This window comes from Anas platyrhynchos, chromosome 21 (genome assembly GCF_047663525.1).
Source record: "Anas platyrhynchos isolate ZD024472 breed Pekin duck chromosome 21, IASCAAS_PekinDuck_T2T, whole genome shotgun sequence".
Taxonomy (NCBI): domain Eukaryota; kingdom Metazoa; phylum Chordata; class Aves; order Anseriformes; family Anatidae; genus Anas; species Anas platyrhynchos.
The window spans coordinates 15,606,056-15,614,394 of NC_092607.1; positions in this window are offsets into that span (position 1 = coordinate 15,606,056).

Genomic DNA, 8,339 nt, shown 5'->3' on the forward strand with positions numbered 1-8,339 from the left:
AAAGGCAAAGACTCAAGCAAGGAGAAACACTTTCAATTTGGCCCATATTTCTCATTTCAATTATAAAAGTAATTTCCATAGTTCACAGGAGGAATATTTAAGATGCCTTTTGAACCAAACATTGCGTTTTAGCAAATGGCTTCATAAAACTTAATAAACATCCATCCAGAAGTTAATTTATTTAAAATGTCTTTAAACCCTCCTCTGCCTTATTGAATTTATTTGAACTGTAGATCAGGTTGAGTATATCCACGAGGGTATTCAAGCAATAAGGCAGCGCATCCTGGTTATTATTACAAATCTCATGTGGGCTGTTAAGTTTGAAGGAAAGCATGAAGAGACGGTGGGCACTCAAGTGCAAAACCCTTCCTGCAGTGCAGGAGCATTGATACAGCCCCGAGCAACAAACAAAATGCTGGGGTTACTTCCAGGGGGGCAGGCAGCCCTGTGGGGTGTGCACACACTGGTCAGAGGCTGAATGCCCAGGGACAGGATGGTGATAGCAAGTTTGGGACAGCTCACCTGCATCCCTCAGGGACTGTGACTACAGAGAGCACGGTTAATTCATTCCTGACAGCAAAAAATAAATGGGAAGAGTCTGGAAAAATTATGGTTGCCTTTGAAATAGATATCACAGGTGTGAGTGCAACTCTTGCCCACGCACACCTCACTGCAAGCTTTCAGTCCTTCCAGTGCAGAGCTCTTCCTCTTACTTGAAGGCACTGTCTGGCCCAGCTGGCTTGTATCACCACGGACAGGACATTTAATTACACTTGGCTGCTTCTCTGTGAAACCCTGAAGAAATGGGAAGCAATATCCTTGACCCGTTTAACACCAAAATGTAAAACCATCCTGTAAAGCAGGAGTAGCCCGCTTCGTCTGCTTTCACACTGCTGCTGCTCTGCTGTGCGCAGCTGACATGGGCGGTGTGGACATCTCAGCTTCATTGTAGGCTGATGTTACAAAAAGGAATGAGTGTGAATGTACGGCCCGGAAGATCTGCTTCAAGATCTGAAAAGGTACACACTCCTCACTTGTGAGTAACATCAGCATCTTGGATGCACTGTTTCACCCTCCTTCATCCCAAAAAAATGCAGCATGAAGATGGACACACCGTACTTTGCCACGGCATCAGCTTCAGTCACATTAAAGGCTGAACCAGTTAGCCTGGAGGTTCTTTGTTCCTTTCTTTACTCGTCCCTTCTCCCGTCTTTGGAAGCTATTTATTAGGAAAGATGTGTCTACCACAACTGCAGTGCAGCTTTCAGCCTCAGGCACTCAAACACACTGTAATTAATAAGGAGGTCTGATTGCTCTGCAACTCGTCACCGCTCCCCACCTATGTAATCTCCAAGGAAAGCATTCACATACAACTTTTTTCTCACAGATGTCTCAGGATTGAGCAGTGTCTGCACTAGGTCACACAGGTCCATGGTTAGTCTCCCTGCCAGGGACAAACCTGCAGAATCCTAGAGTTGGAGCTACAAGGGAGGTTTGTAAAACTGCAGGGGAAGATGCTACAGGCAGGTAGTTGTGCCCACATGCACAACTGGTATAAATCAGTTTGCACCTACAAATACCCTTTGTGTTTTTAAGTGACCCACTCTAGCTTTGTTTGATTCTCATTTCTAAGGCTTATTTTTATTTTTTTTTCTAAATATCATTTAGCAGGGGGAAAATAAAGCAGTTCATTATGTTAGCAGCTCCACAGCCAATCTTAAATGCCAGAGGCGCTGATCAGATTAAAAAAAGAAATCACATTTCATAGCTGATGTCTGGAAGGAACAAAGGCTCCAGCCCTGATTTTGATTGAATACAGGATGATATCTCTTGCTCATTGTATATATTACAACTGCAAGGAAGGAGACTGTTTATCATGGCATGCTTCAGTGCTTTTTAATATACTGTTTATCATATAGAGCTCACTGGCATTCGCGAAGCACCCTTACAGATTTCACTTTGTATCTTAATAAGTTTTCATGGACTTTGGGAGACAAATACTCATTGTTCCCATGCTGCCACTCTTACTCCTTTCACATGCAGTCAAAACCAGCTCCTCACCAAAGCAAGAGGGATGTCCTTTACCAAACAACCACAGCCAGTTCAGTGAAAGAAAAACACAGGTCATTGTGCACCACCCCTTCTGGTGGCTGCTGTCACTGCTACAAAACCAGAGTGCACTTTGAGCACTAACGATTCAGACTCATCTTTTTTTTTTTGCAAGAAATAGGGATCTTTGCAGTGCCTGGTAAAGGAGAAAATATTAGAACTAACTGGTAGAAATCCCCCTCCCTTTGCCCTAGGGTGGTATTGATCTCTGAGTTCAGTCACAGAAGAAAACAATTTGAGAAAATATTTTAAAATCTGAATTTGCCAATCTAGAACAAAACTTTTCATGGGAGTTGCTGAGCGGTGCTGGCAGTCACAGGAAACTTGCCAAAGAGCTGCCCTGACTCAGGGGTGCAGGAGTGGCCAAGGTGCACGGACACCCACGCCGGTGCTAGCACCACAGTGGGCCCGCACCCAGTGGGGAGCTCAATCAGACTGCTGACCTTCACTTGGCTTACAGAAATCTGTAAATTTGCACTTAGTGCATTAGAAATGCACTTTGCAGATGTTTATAGGATATATACAGTGCTGCACTGAATGGCAGTCCTGCACCTCATCCTTGGTGGCCTCTCTTCTAATTCCTGGGCCACCCACTCGTTCTATCACCAGCGATTTTACCTCCAGATCTGGTGCCAGGACAGCTCTCAGACATCAGCCCCCACTGATTTCCTTCGTTATCAGCTGATTCCTGTGGAAGAAGGACTGGTTTCTGCTGGGAGAGCTCTCAGCACCAAGCTTGAGAAAGAACAGGGCTAACTGTGAGTGGGAATTTTGAACCCTTGGTGAACAGGAAAGTCAAAGCTACTCATGGGTGAACACCAAAACAGAAATCACGAAGGGCTGTCTGTGCTCCACCCACTGTTCTGGAAGGCAAACACAAAATCAGTGAACTTCTGTACAGGGAGACAAAGGCTGAAAAGTTTTCTGAAGGGAGATCTCATTTTGGCCCCCAGTTGAAACACTCCTGCTGGCCCCAAAACTACCCATTTTTCAATGCTCAGCTTTAAGGAAGGTTTAAGCTGCTATTTCAGCTTAAGGTGTAGGATAAAAGGGACAAAGAATTCCAACTGTCATCAGAAGGCGTGGGAGAAATGAATATACAATGTGAATTCTATTTGCTTTCTGTGTCTTCACATACATCATGTCATCAAAAGGATTTGCAGACTTTTTCCGGAGAGGAGACAGTTGTGTTAGCAACACCATCATATAGCGAAAAACACTGGAAAAGGAAAAGGGGAAAAAAGAAACCACCAACATTCTGCTCCCGTCTGATTTTCACATATTCACAAATCAGTCAAAAGCTTTTCTCTTCAACCAAAATCTCACTGCTACTTGTTTACAACAATTCACCCCCCCGTGCTATTCATTTTCCTCACAGATTGCCTCGGGGCTCAGGGTCTGCCCATTTTTTCTAACCAGCTCTCCGGGAGGCACCATAGGGTTTGCAGCTCGGTTGTCTTGCTCACCACGACAAGGCTGTTTGATGTACGAAGGGGCTGTGAGTCACAGCAAGACTTTGATGAGCCCAAAAGACTTCCTTAGCAGCTGGCATCAGAGTAATGGAGAATTAGGAGCTATAGGACTGAAACGAAATAGGATGGGAAAGAAGTTTTGTTGGGGTAACAAACAATAAAGCTGAGGATCTCGGACATTTATTTGAAACTGAGCCTGTTTCTTGTGAGGGATAAACTAGAGCTTCTGAGGAAGCTGTTTAATTGTGCAAAGACAGAGAAACCCAGACTGGGACAATGCTCAAAATGACCTGGAGGGGGAAGAGGGATGCTCTGCACCCAGTGCAGGGGGATGAAGGCATGGCATGGGTACAATCCCATTCACCTGCTCGGTGAAGCATCACAGTAAAGCAGAGAAGCAGAGTTACGTTTGTTTACATCACCCAGCAAATGCCTGCTCCCAAAACTGCTGTTCTTTTTGGAGTTCCATTTTTTTTCACTTCACCAGGTGTTGTTACACCCCAAGGATGTTTAAATTGAGGATAATTTGTGTTTCTGTTCATAGCAAATATCTGCTCTATAAAATGAATTGAGTCAATTTTACATTTTTACTCTTTGTGAGCAGAAATATTTCTGGCTTATTGGCATTACGGACAGATTTACTCCTACCTTTGTTTTCTTTAGTATGGCTGTTACTTTAAACAGATTTAAATACTGAGACTAACAGCATACAGGTTTCAGATAAATCCGTTCACTAGTCAAGGCACAAAAGAGAAAATTTATCAATTAAATTAAGTGTTAGCTTCTATCATACTATTGCACCAGTAATAATGAATTGCAATCTACAATACAATTCAATTCTAACCATAAATATTCATAGTTACAAGTCCTTATTTTCCCTTAGACTGTTCCGTGCTACTAGGAAATGTAATGTTTCAGAAGTCAAACACTGAGATCTCATCACAACCAGATATACCCAGAAAAACCGTGATGCAGAAAAGTGGATTTAATCTCAAACAAATCGTGAAATGGGGTGGAAGCAATACCTTATACTGGGAGTTAATGCATGAAATTTATGTAGATACACAGAAAGCAAATCTGAGACATCCAAAACTGGGATTGCACAGCCAGGATTAGGTGAAGAAAGAGATTTACAGCCAGATATTCTAGCTCCATCATGGGGATCATGAGCATCTAAGTTTTGCAGCTCATCTCGGAGCTGGCTGGGGCAGACCCCATTCAGTTTCATTGCTCACAAGAGGAGAGGGAAAGGAAGAAAGGGTGTCTTATAAACCCTCTGACAAACGGGAAGACGAAGGTAATTCAGTTACTCTGCACAATGATGTCACCAAAAACGATGAAGAACTTAACTAGATAATTGTTTATCCTTTATTTTCATTGTTGATCCAAACCTAATACAATTATTTGTGCAGGTGATGTCACAGTTGTGATTTACTGAGGGACTTCTTGTCCCTTAAGAACCACTAATTCAATATGACAGCTTTGTGGCAGCTGATGCTGAGAACAGCATCAGTTATCATATGAGGTTTCCCACTTCCCCTTGTATTCATTATTTTAGTAAACACCACGTCTGGTCCTCTTTTCTATCTCATAATTGCCATGCACAAACCATTATCGTGGCACCTGGGACTTCCTCAGGATGGACAGATCATCCTGATCACCCCACCCTCGCAGACCTACGAAGCTGCCAAAGCACCAGCGCGTCCCAGAAGCTACTTGAGCCCGAAGGCCAGGGCACGGATCATGGCAGACCCTCAAAGGCCCAAAGGAACTGATTCCCAAACACAGGATGCAAAATATCCGCCAGCAATCAGGGCTGTGGGCTGCCTCTTCTCACAAACTCCTCCACTCCTGCTGCCTGCAGGTGCTGGAATAAACTTGCTCAGATATTGCACTGGAGCTTGGAGACAGAGCAGCGGGAAGGGAGGAGGTGTGGGGGCGGATGAAGGGGAAGGATTTTTTTTTTCTCTTTGCAAACATCCAGTTTCACCACTGACAAGTCTGACAGATGGAAACCAATTAAAAGCAAAAAAGCCCTGCTTGTAGGTGCTGCGAACTTCCTCAGTTCTCACCATCCCTTTGGAGAAATCGCTGGGTGCTGACACAGGGCCAGTGAGCCACAGCAGCCTCGCCTCCCCAGCATCACCTCTTGCTTACACAGGGACTCTGCCGAGGTCCTTGTCAGCTAATGGGGTAAGGTGGTCGCAGCCCCTCTGCTTGCACACCTGGTGGGAGCACACATCAGCAACTCTGCTGCCCACTGCTGCTGGAACGGGGCTGCAGAAAGGCTGCTTGCAGCCTCTCGTTCCCCTTTTCCCTTGGGACACTAACGAAGTACCTCCAAAGGATCTAAGCTATTCCAGCCAGGAATTCACCAAAGACAAGGACCAGCCCATTAATACGGGTCATTTGACTTCAGAATTTCATTTTCTAGCCCATGGTCAAAAGGATCCAAGTGACAATGTCTGTGTCAGAAAGGCAGGCCCTGACAGTTTGTCACCAGAGAGCCTTGACATCAGAGCAGAAGATGAGTCCTTTCCCTTTCAGTGTCAAGTCTGGATTTAAACACACGTATTCCTGGCATCCACATCAAAGATTCTGAGCAGCTCATAAAAGCAGTTTTACCACAATCAACAGCAACAAAGAAAGAAGCCACTGGCTGGCCCACAAGAGAGATCTCACCTCAGGGAAGCAGTCTGGACTCAAGCACAGGAGGCTTCTTCCCTCCCGTGGCATTGTCACAAGCTCGTAGGGTTTACTTAGCGTTTGTTCAGGGATGCTCACCTGGGCCTCTGAGGATGTTGCTCACTCATCCTTGCCCACATGTGAGTCCATGAGAGATCTCACGCTGTGACACCTTTCAGAAGGTCTCCACTTTAATGAGAACCACTTCTTCTCTGCAAGGAGCCACCGTGGCCTGGTGACTGCAGCCAACATCCATCACCCCGGGCAGAGCTGGACTCTTATCATGCCCCCGCCTCGCTGCGGTACAAAACTCATTAATGCAACCTGCATTCATCACTGCCCATTACATGGAGGGTTGACATTTCAAAATGCCCAGCAAATCACACCACAAGGTCCCCTAACCCCAGCTTACTCATTCCTTCCCTTTAAAAGGATCTGCAGGGTAATGACTGACACAAGGTCTTATTCACCAACGTCTCTTCAACTGCACTCACCAATTTTTATCCCGTTGCCTTCCTCACGGGGCTTTCAGAAAGCCAAACTGATTTTATTGCATGTGACAGGAGATGACAGTGCCTTATAATAATTGCTTATTTTTTCCATCCTGAAAACTATATAATGCAGCAACCTCAAGCTCACTGATGAGCAAAAGGATACCTTCCTAAGTCACAGGCTGTAATGTCAGCAGCTATAGCTCTACTTCCACTCATTATGTCCCACATACAGTGGATGACCCAGGAGGTTAGCACTGACATTCAAATTATCTTATGATTCAATTATTCCCCATATGGGCAACAAAGGAGAAATTAGGATAGCAGCAAAAACACGCTGGAGAGCCTCTCCCCGCTGAAGATGTCCTCCTAAGATAGGGAATGAGGAAAGTGGCTTGCTCTAACTTGTTATTCTGATTTATTCCTGGAGATGGGCTGTTAACTAATGGATAATGCCAACAGGGGAATCTCAGCCATAGCCAAGGAAAAGCCTGCCTTTGTGAGACTCCAAGTTACTGTTGCTGAAAAGTTATCTGAGGCCAAAGAGAAGAATTCCGCCTACAACATCTGCCTCTCTAAGATGGGCATCATTTACCAGCAGTGCAGGTAACAGAGGAGCTGGTTCCCTGTGTGTGTGAGTTGTGTGCCCAATTACTTCAACTGTGTTGATCAGGCACTTAGCTGCACCGCAGCTCCCAGGAATTTCTGCAGTTCATGCTCCAAGCACAGCATAAATTGCTGGAAATGTTGTTAGAAGGAAGAAAGTCAGGCAGTGGAGACTAGAGGCAGAGCAGGAAGCATTATCACTCACAAGCTCTGCCTTTTGCACAAAGCCACTGCTACTGAGCTGCTGGTATCATAAAAGAACGCTCACATACTTCATTTCTTCCCTTCATCCCCATCATTCTCCAGTGACTTTCAGCTTGCTCCAGCCATTTTTTACTCTAACAGTAATGAAATATATGCTATTTTCATTATCCTTCAATTTGCAGCACATTCTAATAGCATTCTTGGAACCTGACACAGAGAGCGGGCTGCTGCCGTTTGAGAGCAAGAAATGGTTAAGGGGTCTACAGCTGGTCCTCAGACGCAGTTCCCTGGCATAGCGCAGCCAAAATGCCACAAACAAGGAAATAAAATTGTATTAGGAACACGGAAATCCTTCCTGCAACCTGTGGTAGCAAGCTCCAAGGAGACCATGAGACACTTTTACACATGCACATACTGCAACAAGCCCCGTGGTGTGTACTCATACAGGCATTCTGTGGTATCATGGTACAGGTTTCACACATTTTTCAATAAATGTGCGTGGTTCTTGCAAATGCACAGGGCAGATTGCCTTTCTGACCTGTGGCCCATGCCAGAGCTTTGGGCTCTTGGTGCTGCCCAACTTAGCATTCTTTGCTTGAGATGGTGGAATTTCAGCTTGATTTCAGAAAGCTGAGCTGTGACGTTTTCTTCTCATGACAGCATTCTGCATCTGTCCGGTAAGAGTAAACCAGAGCAGAAGAGATGGGAAAAGTTTCTGAAATTTCATCTGATTCTAGGCGCGCTCATTCAGCAAGGCATTTTATGATGCTGC